Genomic DNA, 12,888 nt, shown 5'->3' with positions numbered 1-12,888 from the left:
AATGGAGGCCTTATAACAGATTGTATTGTTCTCTTCCAAGATGGTTGCTGGCATCCACCAGTAACCTTTCAAAACAACATGTCTAATTTCACTGCAGTAGGTAAAGAATTAAACTGACATTACTCCTCTACTGAATCTATATAAATCAACAGTTAAATAATGTCAGTTCTTCCGTGTTCTCTGGAATCAATCACAGCAAAGAAATTGGACTGTTTCTTTTGAAAAATGTTGGGAAAGAACAATACAAAACATTCTATTTAAGGCCTCTAACGTCAAGATTCAGTTAAACAACAATTATGACTAAACAATTTGAGGTAATGTTCGTTTCCATTAACATTAAATTAGGTTACTGAATTGGCAAACACCTTCCTATTAACACTACCCATTTTACCCCAATAACTAAAGAAATTAGCACTTGCAGGTCAAAACCTTTATTCAAGAGACGCAAAAATAACATTGATACAGTGACTGTCAAAAATTACAGCACTGATCATACTGTGACATCTTGGTTCAAAACAGCACACTTAGAAATATTCAACGTTCTTTACTTCAACTGAATGAAACTGAAAATACCATTTCACACGACCCATATGAGATATTTAGACTGTATAACTGTTCACGCTACATCTCTTCACTAGTAAAAGAAAGAAAAAATACAAAGAGAAATTTAAAAATGCTGCCAAACAGACAAACAGAACTTGTACAGAGCAAAAGGAAAAACAAACAACAACAAAAAACGGCTCGTCCTCATGGCAGTTGCAGAGTATATAAAAATGAACCCTGCGATCCGTTCCTGGAATTGAGCTTCAAAAATGCAGCAGAACAAGTGTGAGATTTAAATGTCCTCTCACCTAGAGCTGGTCACCTCACATGCATAACAGTGAGCTTCGTTGCAGGAGCAGTTTTGTCTTAGTTGTGAGCTTTTCTTGAGAGCTGAGTTGCATCCAACTCCATTACCACCCATTGAATCACCTCAAAAGTGTAGCAGAGTTGTGATGGGTAACTCATGTTGAAGGAATAAAAAAGGTCCAAACAGCATGGCTACTGCAAAGGTCACGTTATCCAGATCTTGAAGAACAACATCAGAAAAGTCATTGCCTGCCGCATCCTCTGGAGACAGATGTTCATTGTGGTTTTCTCAATCTGTGCAGTGGCCTCAGTCAAGTCCTGGTTAAACACAAAACATTTCTTTAAGATTCCTTTTTAAACTCATCTCTTTTTAATCTACCAGTTCTAATGTTAGAGTAATTTAAACCAATGCAAGCAACATAGTAAATAGCTATAGCCAAAGAGTGGCCTGCCATGCTGCCATTCATGGTCTAACAGAGTTTCTAAGAGAGGGTGAAAAACATAATAATTTCAAATGCTTTACATTAGTTTTTGTTAGAAAGACACCGGCCCATCAGAAATCCAGGCTATGTCACTCAGAAGATGTTAGAATTTAGACTTTCAGCCCCACAATTTGGTTAGCTGTTGGTCAGTTGGTCATTTTTTCAAACAAAAGCTAATATAAATATTGGTGGGATTTTCCTTTGTTCATTAGAATGACAAATTTAAAGTTTTTTCACACTGATGTGACCCCTAATACAGGGGTGGGGATGGGGCCTCAAGGGCCGGCGGCCGAGTTCACTACCAGGCCTCATGTGAACTTCAAATTATTAAAGAGGACTACTGGTCCTAACCAGTCCAATGAGGATCAAGTGGATAACTAAATGCATTTTTAAATGTTGCAAAGCCACAATCTACTCATAAAACACTCACCATGAACTCCTGCACCAAGATGTTGCAATTGTCTTTCACACAGATGCGGAGCACTTTGATGAGGGACTCCGAGCATTAATGTCATCCTAAAGTATTATAACAAAGAAAACAGAGATTTGTGAACTTTTCAGTAGCACAGAAGAAAATGATCCCAGACAAAAACTCTTGACTTTTTAAACCAGTCAACATGCAACACCAGCATCTACAAAGCAATATCAAAAGTTCCTGTTTGACATCAACTTTATGGATATATAGTTTCCAGAACATTTATTTTTAAAAAAAGATAATTTTTTCTCAGTGGGCCAGTAAATGCATGACGAAAATTATGGCATCCTTTTAGTGGAATCATTACTCACAGGTAATAGTTGACTGTTTCAATGGATGTAGCATAAAAATCTTTTACTGACCTAATGCAATACATATACACTTTGTAGTTAAAGAATTTTAAAGTTCTTACTGTCATTATGGCAGCTACATCCTTTAGCTTTGTGCCCTGTTCCCCTGATCACTTTGCAAACACTTTCAGCAGACTGTCAGAGAAAAACTCAGCTCCGTCAGAAACCTTGACTGTAAAGGCATGGTTGGGATGCACTGGAATGCTGCATTTTATCTGAAATGACATAAAATTATTTTGAAATAACAGCAGGCACTGTGCTTGGTTAATCAGTAATGTTTTGTTGAATAAAAACTGTGTTTCCAGATCTTATGGGATTAAAAAAAATCCAAAGATGTTTGTTTCTGATTTGCAACCCAACAACCCACAAGTTACAACCTCATTTCAGTTCAAGTGTGCATTAATGCGAGTCCAGTAATCACCTTTCTGGCAATACATACAGGTATAAGTTAAACCTATGGCAGATTTTGGATCTCTCAGTTGTATTAATAGGGTGAGTATGCATGCACCTAATAATTATAAAAAACCTATTATAATTAAGTTACAGAAACGAAAATAGAATATACTTTCTTACCATAACACCTTGAACCCACAATCCATCAGCTGACTCCTGGTGAAATGCAGAATAGAGGTCATCTCTCAATGTGCAGCAAAAAAAACAAAAACAAAAGGACAGCAGGTGAGGCCAGGAGGGGTAGGGATGTAAGCTAGCATAATGCCGCTGATGATATTAGCTAAAGCTGTTCAATGTCCAAAATCTCACTAACACCACGGTGCAGTAAATACACAATGTAACTGAAGAGTCAGTTGACAAATCTATTCACACAGAAAACCAAATTATGTTATGAGTGCCTCGTAATTAGGTTTAATGTGATATTACGGCTCTTGTGCCAAAGACAAATTCAAATGAAAAAGCGCCAATTCTTTGACAACAGATAAAACAGCAAATAAGCTAACGGCTCTTTTTTAGCATGTTACATGGCGACACTCTAGACGTTTAACTACATTTGGCTGAAATATGGTAAAAATGAATTCAAAAAATCAAGACATACCAAAAACGTAGAGTTGGCTGCTCGACTTGACTGAGATGGATGCCTTTTTTAAACCACGATCCAAAGCCCGCGAGATGAAATCACGCGTGGTTTCACGAGATTTAACGTTGCTATCTTATTGACTTACTTCACCTGAACATGATATGAACAATTTAATACACCCTTTCTGCATATCATGTAGTTTTTACACTATATAGTTACATTTAACTTTAAAACATGAGGCAATTGTGTTAAATGCATGCAAGATGCTTACATAAATCCAAGAGATGGCCAGTCCCTTTTTTTCAGTGTAGATAAATACAGGTAACAATGTAGAAAACTTGATTTTTTTATTCTTAATATTACATTTTGTTTCATGTTTTTCTTCAGTGCCCGAACTTGTATGGTGACTAAATATTTGAAAATATGTTTTTTGCCCTAATTTAGCACATGGACATGCTAACCCACTAAACTAGTGTCCTATAGACTTTCAGTCATGTTGTATCCCCACAACTAAATTCCTCACATGTAGGTAGCTACATTATAAAGGATGATCTGGTTATTACATGCAAACTTTACACTAATTTCCCAAATTAGAAGAAGAGAAAAAGTATTCTGTGTGCATTCTGCATGACATGCTAATAAAGCACTCCAGAGGATGGAGGCCGAAGAAAAGGAGCATTTTAAAGGGTTTCCACCAACACCTTTGAAGTTAGTCTGTAGCTCCCAGGGAGGACGCGACAGAGGGCTAAACGAATGATATCCTTAATGGAAAAAGACCCCTGAAGCCCTCTAAACCTCCTTGATCCGATGAGAGGACACAAAGAATGTGCGTGGCAGATAAAACCCTGCACCTTTATAGACGTCTCCCTCCCCATCACTTTGCATTCAGATTAGTCTCTTCAAAGGGGCTAATTCAAACACTACTAACGCAAATATGTCTGAACACAGCTCCCCGCAGGCATTGTCACTTTCAGAGGGAGAACTTATTTGAGGTGCAGTGTGGAAGACAAGTGGAGACAAGTTGGTGCAAGAAATGGCTTTAAAACAACAGTAAAGGGCCTAGGTTGGCAAAATGTCGCATATTAAATTGAAGATATAATTGCTTGTGAGCGCTCTGATGTGTTATGAGGGGGGGGAAAAAGTGGTCAGTATAATAAATGACTGACAGACAAGGGCTGACAGTCTGCTGTCAGTTGTTGTTATTATTTATCAGGATTCAGAGCTGCGGGAGTTTGTTAAAAATCAGCTGAAAATCCGGGGAGTAGTGACCCAGTTCAACCCGCCTCACCTTCCATGCACCTGGTTTAATGCATCAGATCTCTGACCTGTCATGATGTGCTATGATAGGTTTAAGATGGCTCTAATGGGTTCTTGCATTAATTATGAAAATTACTCTATCATTCTGCACCTCTCAGTGAAGAGCAGCTACTCAGATATCAGGGCATTAGCAGGAGGATGTACAGTGTGAGATGAGGACTAAAGAGGTGGGGGTGGGGGTGAAAGCACTGTGCGATGTGAAAGCACATCGCACAGTGCTTTCAGTGTTGGTAGATTTTCACCATAAGTGGCTATCATCTTCTCTCACCTCTCGCTCCTTTAGCCCTGAAGAGGTTTGCAGGATTTATTTCAGTTCATTATGAAAATGTCTATTTATTGGCTTCAGACCAACTCAAGCGATAACTCTGTTGCTGCCTCGCTTCAAACAACACTGGAATTTCTTTTGCTTCTGAAAAGTAATCAGATTCCCCTATTTCAGAGACATTCTGAAACCAATCACGTTTAATTCAGCCTGTCTAACCTACAAAGTGAACCTTTTGTGATGGTTATTGAATGTTTTTGAATTGCCCTGTGAAACACAATAGTGTTCAACTAATGGCTTCTTTCACACAGTAATAAGTAGGCAGCTGATGAGCAGAACACAATTACCGAAACGACAAGTTGCATTGATTAGTTAATAGCAAGTTTACTTAGGGCTTCATAATTGATGATTTTCACACATCACAAAAATGAAAAAGGAATGAAGTGAGAAGCCTTTGTGTGCTATGCCTGAAAGTGAATATAAAACATGATTGAAATGAAAAATGTGATTATAAGCAGAATTCAGAGTTGATTGATTTGGTGGCTTTGTGTTCAGAAATCCTAATTTAATGTCAGGGGTTGAATACTACTTGGCAGTTTAGTGTCATCTCAAAAAAGTATCCTTGGGCACGAGAGACAATCAGAATGCTCACTCACTGACTGTACGTCTGCATGCTAGAAATACACCCTGTCAACATTGTTAAGGACAAAGCGTAAAATTTAAAGCATTGATCATTTTGTCATATTTATGCATATATACACGAATCAGGCACAACATTATGACAAGCTGCCTAATATTGTGTTGGTGATGCTCGATTGGATTGAGATCTGGGGAATTTTGGAGGCCAAGTCGACACCTCAAACTTTTTTGTTGTGCTCCTCAAACCATTCCTGAACCATTTTCGCTTTGTGGCAGGGCACGTTATCCTGCTGAAAGAGGCCCCCGCTATCAGGAAGTACATTGTTTCAATGAAAGGGTGTACACGGTCTGTAACAATGCTTAGGCAGGTGGTAAGTGTCAAAGTAAGATCCACATAGACGACAGGACCCAGGGAGAAGAAAGAAACGGTCGGCTCATGACCTGAAGCATATCACATTATCTGTCAAATATGATGATATGATTAGAAATAATCCCTATATTTAAAAATATGTTCGTTTGTCCTGTTACGTTCTTAGTCTAGGTGTGTATTGAACGCAACAAGAAATTGGCCCCACTCACCCAAGAAAGAACACAAACAGTAGTATCTTTGTGCTAAGTAGCCATTTATTTGCTTCAGCAGTGAGCAGTGCCAAAAATAACAAACAAAACTCCCTAATGGTCCCTACGCTTTCCTACACAAAATGAAAACCAACCAAAAGACAATTCACTTACCTAACTTTCTAAACGAAAAACAGGAGAAAACTTAATCAACAAAAATGGCTTCTCACGCCTACTAGGCAGCTGGAGTGAACAATATATACAAGGTGAACAAAATACACAAGTGCTACTTTACAAATCTATTTACAGCTATTTACAAGATTATGGTACTAACACCAGACACACACACATGAGGTGATACTTGCAAATCAATTGGCAAAGACACTCTACACAGCAACGAATCAAAAACACAGGTTCTTTGTTGGATGGTGGAGGTTAGGAGAGAGGGGGCCAGGTGGCTGTCATCTGGTAGTTAAATACTGGAGGTGATCAACCAATTATCCAATCCGAGGATAGGCAGAGACTCTACCTAACTACTCAGCAGGCACGCCCAGGTGTCCACCTCCTAAGAAAGAAAAGGGGAAAACCCCACAGCCATCCTCTGGTGGGAGGAGTCACACATAAAACAAACGCTGACAACATTGGATCATAACAGTCCCCTTCTGAAAAAGGGGGACTACCTGTGGTACATTCGACTTCCACTGGATATAAATGGGACATGGGGTGTTCAGAGGTCAGGTAAACACCCTAGGCTCTTTCCCTTTTGCTCAAAACGTTCCTGAGCATTGCACTGTGACAGAGTGGACTGTCCTGCCTTGGGGGCACAAGCACTGCACTGTGACAGCATGCACTGGCTTGCCCTGTGCCCCTCAAGGCAACATAGCGAACCCTGTATTGCCCCAAGGGGGACTTGGTCATCAGCAATATATTGATGGCAAGTAAACATTTGCAAGAATACCAAGACTCAAGGTATTCAGTAACAGAACATTGCAACAGGTTAATCATTGTAAATCACTTCACCTGTCAGTGGTTTAACTGTGGCTTGAGTATCTTTAGTCCATGTAGAATCACTGGTTGAAATTCCTACATGAATTCTGTGGTTGTGAATCCAGTCTTCACTGTTATGGGCTTTTAATGCCAGGCTATGAATGATGAATTAATGCAGTCTCATGCATAAGACAGTTTTTGAGTATGTTTTATGTCACAAACCTTTGAAGAAATCTTTACGCACTGTTAGCGAGCAGGCTTTATAAGTAGTAGTGACTCTGTCTAGGTGGCTTCACACTTTCACATTCAAAGCCAGGATATCAAATAACTGTGTCACCACTCCCACTTCTCTCACCGTCTGTCAGTGTCTGTCTCTCCATGACTCGCTCCTTCGCTTAAATCTCTTTCATGGCACCTTCTGTCCTTTTACTGTGGAACTGCTCAGCAGATCTGTTCTAATTACACTGAACGATCGAGCTATACCACATATTAGTGTGTGTATATGTGTTTGTGTGTATGAGTGAATTAAGGTTTTGACTGTGGTTCATTAAATCCTGTGAATCTTCAGAAGAGGATCTGGTTATCATGCTGTGTGTGTGTGTTTGTGTGGCTCATCCTGTCCATGTGTGGCTGTGGATTAGACTCAGGGGGTCGAACTTTGATCATGGGGTTCAGAGCAGTGCAGAGTGGCACACACATAGAGGGGAGGAGAGAAGAGGGGTGAAGGAGGAGAACAGAGTCGACAAAAATATCTTCAAGTGTGTGGCACAGTGCTTGCCCTCTCTCTCGTTACACGCTATCCCTTCTTCTTCATTTTCGTCTCTCTTCAAATTGATTGATTATTTGCATTTGAAGCAACAAATACAGAACCAGAGACAGGAAGGTCAGACTGGTGAACAGCTGAGAGCATCCTCGCTTACGATACAAGGCTGGCCACAGACTTTTATTATCAAAACACATCAGCTTCCCCTGTAAAGACTTGTATTTATCCAACACTCATCTGGTCCTACACCTTAGCTTGTTAAATGAGCAATTAAAGAAACATTCAGCAGGCAAAAGTTCACTGCTCAAGTCGGTCTGAAGGTTCATTTGCTAATTAGCTACTCACCTCCAGCACATTTAACAGCATACCTGTATTGCTGGTGTGGTTCTTGGTGTTCCTTTGCACTGTTAACAACTCACCATCTGCACACAGTTGGGGTATTTGGTGTGAGCTACAAAGCTGGTTTGTTTACTTCTTTCGCACCTTTTCCCTGCTGGAGCTCAACTAGCCATCTGCTGTCAGTCGTGGTGGATATCTTACTATAACACAACATCTTCGTCTGTGCGCTTGTTTGTCTGCAAACTTGTCCTAGACCACCACAAGTTGAGCAGCCAAACTTAGCACACAGGTACATCTAAGGCCCCTGAAGCTTTTTATCTGTATCGGCTATTAGGACATCAGCATGTTGCCTAGTAACAACCCACCAAGAGGAACCAAAATGACACATAAGAAACATATAATTATTATTTTCTCAATTATACAAGCTCACCAGCACCATTAATAGTAATATGTACTTACATTACATATATTATATTAACATATTATTACTATGTACTGTATTACTATAGGGTTTTTACCATATAATTAGTGTTGCTGTAATATAGTGCCATAAAAATAAAATTGAAATGAACTGAATTGAATAATTAAGCAATAGAAATTCCAGATAGCAAGCTGATAAGGTCTAACTATTATTTTTTTAATCTATTTCTTTTATTAAAATTTAAGCATATCTATAATACACACATTATCAGGTTCCTGTCAGTTCAGGTTCCCATCCTATTGTACTTGGACAGCTCTTATCAATATTTCTGTTTAAGTGACAAGAAGAGGACAATAGAAATTGTAAGGTGTGCTCATCTAAAGCTTCATATTATTCCGTTTAAGGAAGTCCACAAACCTCTAAGTTTATACTGACTAGAATAGTGAAACTGTTGTTAAAGCATTATTTCATGCAGTCGTCAATGATCTGCTCTCTTGTTTTTTGTTTTTTTAAATCATACAACTCTTTACGTTTTGTGCAATGGTTTATTTACAAAATTGTATTCTACAAACAGTTTTGTTGAGTTGTGCCTTTTGTGATTTACTGTGTGTATATGTTGTCAGGATACCTTTCTTATTTTGCTGTTATGTACTTTAAAGACATTTCTAGGTAGAGCTTCTCCAAAACAGCTTCAAAATGCCCCAAGGAAGGCTGTAGTATGTGGCTTCAATTCATGCTGGTCAAATAAAGGCAAATAAATCAAATACAGTGTTCCTGTGGAGAAAAAGGCAATTCTGATATTTTGTCACACTTGTAACTGATAGATTTACCTAGAAAGCAAAAATAAGGGGATGTTCCCTGGGCTACATGCAGTTTTGGGCTTTTATGGCTCTTATTCGACAAGACAGTACAGAGAGGAAGACAGAGAAAGGAATTAGGGAGAGAGAGGATGAATGACACGCAGTGAACTGCTGCATGCAAAAAGGACGTCGGCTGCAGTACATTGCGGGGCATGCTTTACCAGATGAACTGCAGGGGTAGCCCATTTAATAAGACTGTTTTTTATATGGATGCATAAAGCCAACTCACTGTTTTACACTCAGATACAACACTCCATGTTAGGATGCCTGGGTCGTCGACCTAGGGTTTTTGAGTTTTTGATATTATTTATACTTCCTAGTTTTTGGTTTCTTTGAGTTCCGTCTTATGGTTTATGTCTCTGTCTTCTTTAGTTGCTCTGTCTCCCCTATCACCTGTATCCCCTTGTCTAGTTCGCGTCTCTATGTATCCTTAGTTCCTATATCCCCGTGTTCAGTCAGTGTTTGTGTCTGCCCTGGTCCCACGTCTCTGTTCCCTCTGTAGTGCCTGCATGTGAGCCTGTGTTATGTGTTTCCTGTTTTACTTTGAAGGTCTGTGTCTTATCTCAGTGTGTTCAGTTTACACTTCCTTTTGTCTCGTCAGTTCTGATTTGCCCCAGCTGTGTTTCCCTCCTGTTATTCATTCCCTGATTGCTCCCTCTGTGTATTTAAGCCCTGTGTTTCTCTGTGTCCGTGTCGCGATCTACCGTTTTCCTAGCTGTGTGTTCTGTCATTCCTCCTGGTGTAAGTTTATTTTGATTTTTCCAGTTATGTTATATTTGAGTTTAACATTAAAGTTGTTTTTGAGTTCACATCTGTCTCTGGAGTCTGCACCTTGGGTCCTATTCCTGCCTGCACACAGCCACACCTAACACTCCAGGCTATACTCTCCAGACTGCCTAGCTCAAATGCAGTCTTAATTCTTTACCAATAAAAAAAGGCTAGATTTCACCCCATTTTGCATGATTTTACCATTTTTTATCCATTCTTCTGGAGTTTGTTGGTGCTTTTTGTTATTTCAAGTATATCAAACAACTGAAAGCCACTTGCACTGATAAGACACCCATAATTTACACATTTATACAGCTGTTTGTATGCAGCTGGATATTTGACGAAACTTTTTGCAAATATATGTATCAGTATTTTTAGTTAGTTCAGAGACTTACAGCCAGCTAACAGATCTCACTAAATAATAGAGGCAAGTGTATATGAGTTTATTACTAAATGTAGTTATTAATGCAGTTTTTTGTTATCTGAGCTCAGCGTCTTACAAAGAGAGAGTGACATGTGCTCTAGAAACTGTACAGCCCCTTGAGGAAAAGAGTTTTATTTACTTGAGTTTAGCAAATAAAAATAAATGGTCTTGACTTTTCTGGGTCTAATGCTGCATATGCCTTCTTTATTTTTAGTGACAAACCTTTGTACTCCAAAGCTGCTGTTTCGTTGATCATACACATAACATAATTTAACAGACAGGTTAAAAAAACTGTGTCATTCGAGTTTCATTCATTACCGTCACTGTTACTATGATTGTTTCTGTGGTTTCCTCCATCTGCACAGTAGTGGCCCACTGTTAGCATCAAAAGAGCAGTTTTTGGCTAGAAGTGGGAAAAAAATACTTCCCCGCACCAAAGCAACCATGGCTTTGCTTTTAAAAACTTTGGATCACCTCCACATTCGTACTTGAATCGAAGCGTTCAGCTCCTTCCCTCCCCCAGCGTACAGAGATGTGATGAGACAGTAAATATGGATGAGCTTCTTGCTTTCTCTCACAGTTTCTGGGGGTTTTTGTTGAGCATTGGGCCCCTGGAGCGCTCTGGCAGCCAATCTTTTCGTGAATCTTCTGTTCGCTGTTCAATTATTCAGTCGGGTTCCATGCTGGAGACAGAAACAACAGGCCGAGAGGCTGGAGACAGGGATGCTGGGGTGAAGCCACCAGCTCTCTGTAAATCACTTGATGTGGCTTATTTGGGTTTTTCAAGTAGCGGTGAAATTGCAGGTGAACGTTCAAGGAAACATTGCAATATTTAGGTTGGAGTTTCATGTGGCAGGGAAAAGTGCCCTCTCTGGCTTCTTTCTCTTTCTCTATGCTTCTCCTTAAAGGCAATGTGATGGGAAACACGGGGGCCCTGTGAGCTTCATGCATAGTAATGTTGTGACTAAACGCAGCACTCATATGACAGGTGCTATTTATGTTAGCAAGGACTAATAACTTCTTCACAGGCTTAGTTTCTCTGCTGTTCCGAGCACACAAAGTCCTCCCGTTCTTGAATTGCATCCAGGATCGTAATTCTGCCAGAGAAGTGGGTCTATATTTCTCCTTCACACTCATGGCTCATGTTCACAACGCTGGTGATGTGATTCCACCCATTTGCTCATGCATACACGCAGGCTGGTTCTTTTTTACGCAAACACGCACAATGTGTCAGCCTCACTCAGCAGGAAGTTTTTTCACATGAGGTTTCATTTCAGGGAGGGAGAGAGGTGATGTTGCAGAGAGAGATGAGGCCACGGCACAAAGCAGCAGGAGGGAAATGAAGATTAATTAAATCTCCGGGGTTTCCAGGAAGTTTTTTGGGCACAGACGGAAATCTGAACGCACCCCCCATCTGGGAAGTGACTTTGATGTCAGGAAAAGATGGACGAGGCCACTACCACGGGTTTTTAAACCTACATGAATGCATACAGTTTTTCCTCATTAGATGTCTTGCAGCAGACGACTTTATTCAATCACGTTTGTATATGATTTAACTATAGACAGGGAGGCACAGAAAGGTAGCTATAAGGACACCTACTAGATAAAGGTTATTTAATAATGCCAGTATGATGAGAAATAGAATGGCTACACATTTTCAGGCTTTTACCCTCTGTCAAGCACTCTGTTTGTCAGTACGTTTTAATGTCATGATTTTTTTCAAGCCCTCAAAGCCTGATCAATGACACCAGCAGAGCCGTACCGGTGGTTTCCTTACACCACACACGATTGCATTACAGCCAGGTCTATTGCCTCATTGCAGAGCCTCACATTTGATTACTTTCTTCTAAACATTTCTGAATAGTAAGCAGAAGAACTGATGGTCTTTCCAGCCCAGTCACCCTCCATCCTCATTCTCTTCCACCTCCTTCTTTGATCTGTTCCTCTCCATCTTTCTGTCTTTCTCTCCAACTCCAGCTGAGTCTCCCTCTCGCTCTATCAAATATGAGATTGACAGCTGTGAGCTTTCACATAATTGCGTCATAATTTTCCGCCTTCACGCCTTTGATTGCTAAGCCTATAAATACTATAGATGCGCTTTTGTCTATCCGCTGGCTTGTTTCACTCAGTCTCTCAATCTGTGGCTTAAACGAGCTGTGTCTGACTTCTCTGTGCACTGTTATCATCTCACTTGGATGTTTGACCAACACAGTGCAGGAAGATGTGGGTTTAAAGCTTACTTTTACATTTCACATTTATCATCAGAGGGATTCCTGTGTTCAGCAGTTAAATATTTGATATATAACTTAATTGCATATGTATGAGTCTTGGATTTTTCAGCTCAGAAGAAAGAGTAAATGT

The 12,888-nt window shown here is 39.9% G+C and overlaps 1 long non-coding RNA gene across 2 annotated transcripts; it reads right to left on the bottom strand.

Moving 5' to 3' along the window:
• Nucleotides 1-415: 415 nt before the first annotated feature.
• On the bottom strand, nucleotides 416-3,503 carry LOC309719936. Of its 2 annotated transcripts, XR_014280361.1 has the most exons (5): nucleotides 3,461-3,503; nucleotides 2,730-3,339; nucleotides 2,219-2,371; nucleotides 1,762-1,847; nucleotides 416-1,167 (listed from the first exon to the last, which is right to left on the bottom strand). It is a non-coding gene; the product is annotated as an uncharacterized lncRNA (long non-coding RNA). The 2 variants fall into 2 exon arrangements; XR_014280362.1 differs by having other exon boundaries at nucleotides 2,730-3,497.
• Between the last annotated feature and the right edge of the window lie 9,385 nt (nucleotides 3,504-12,888).

This window comes from Aulonocara stuartgranti (assembly GCF_965226115.1).
Source record: "Aulonocara stuartgranti genome assembly, chromosome: 13".
Classification (NCBI taxonomy): Eukaryota; Metazoa; Chordata; class Actinopteri; order Cichliformes; family Cichlidae; genus Aulonocara; species Aulonocara stuartgranti.
This window is presented reverse-complemented; position numbering and strand designations above follow the sequence as displayed.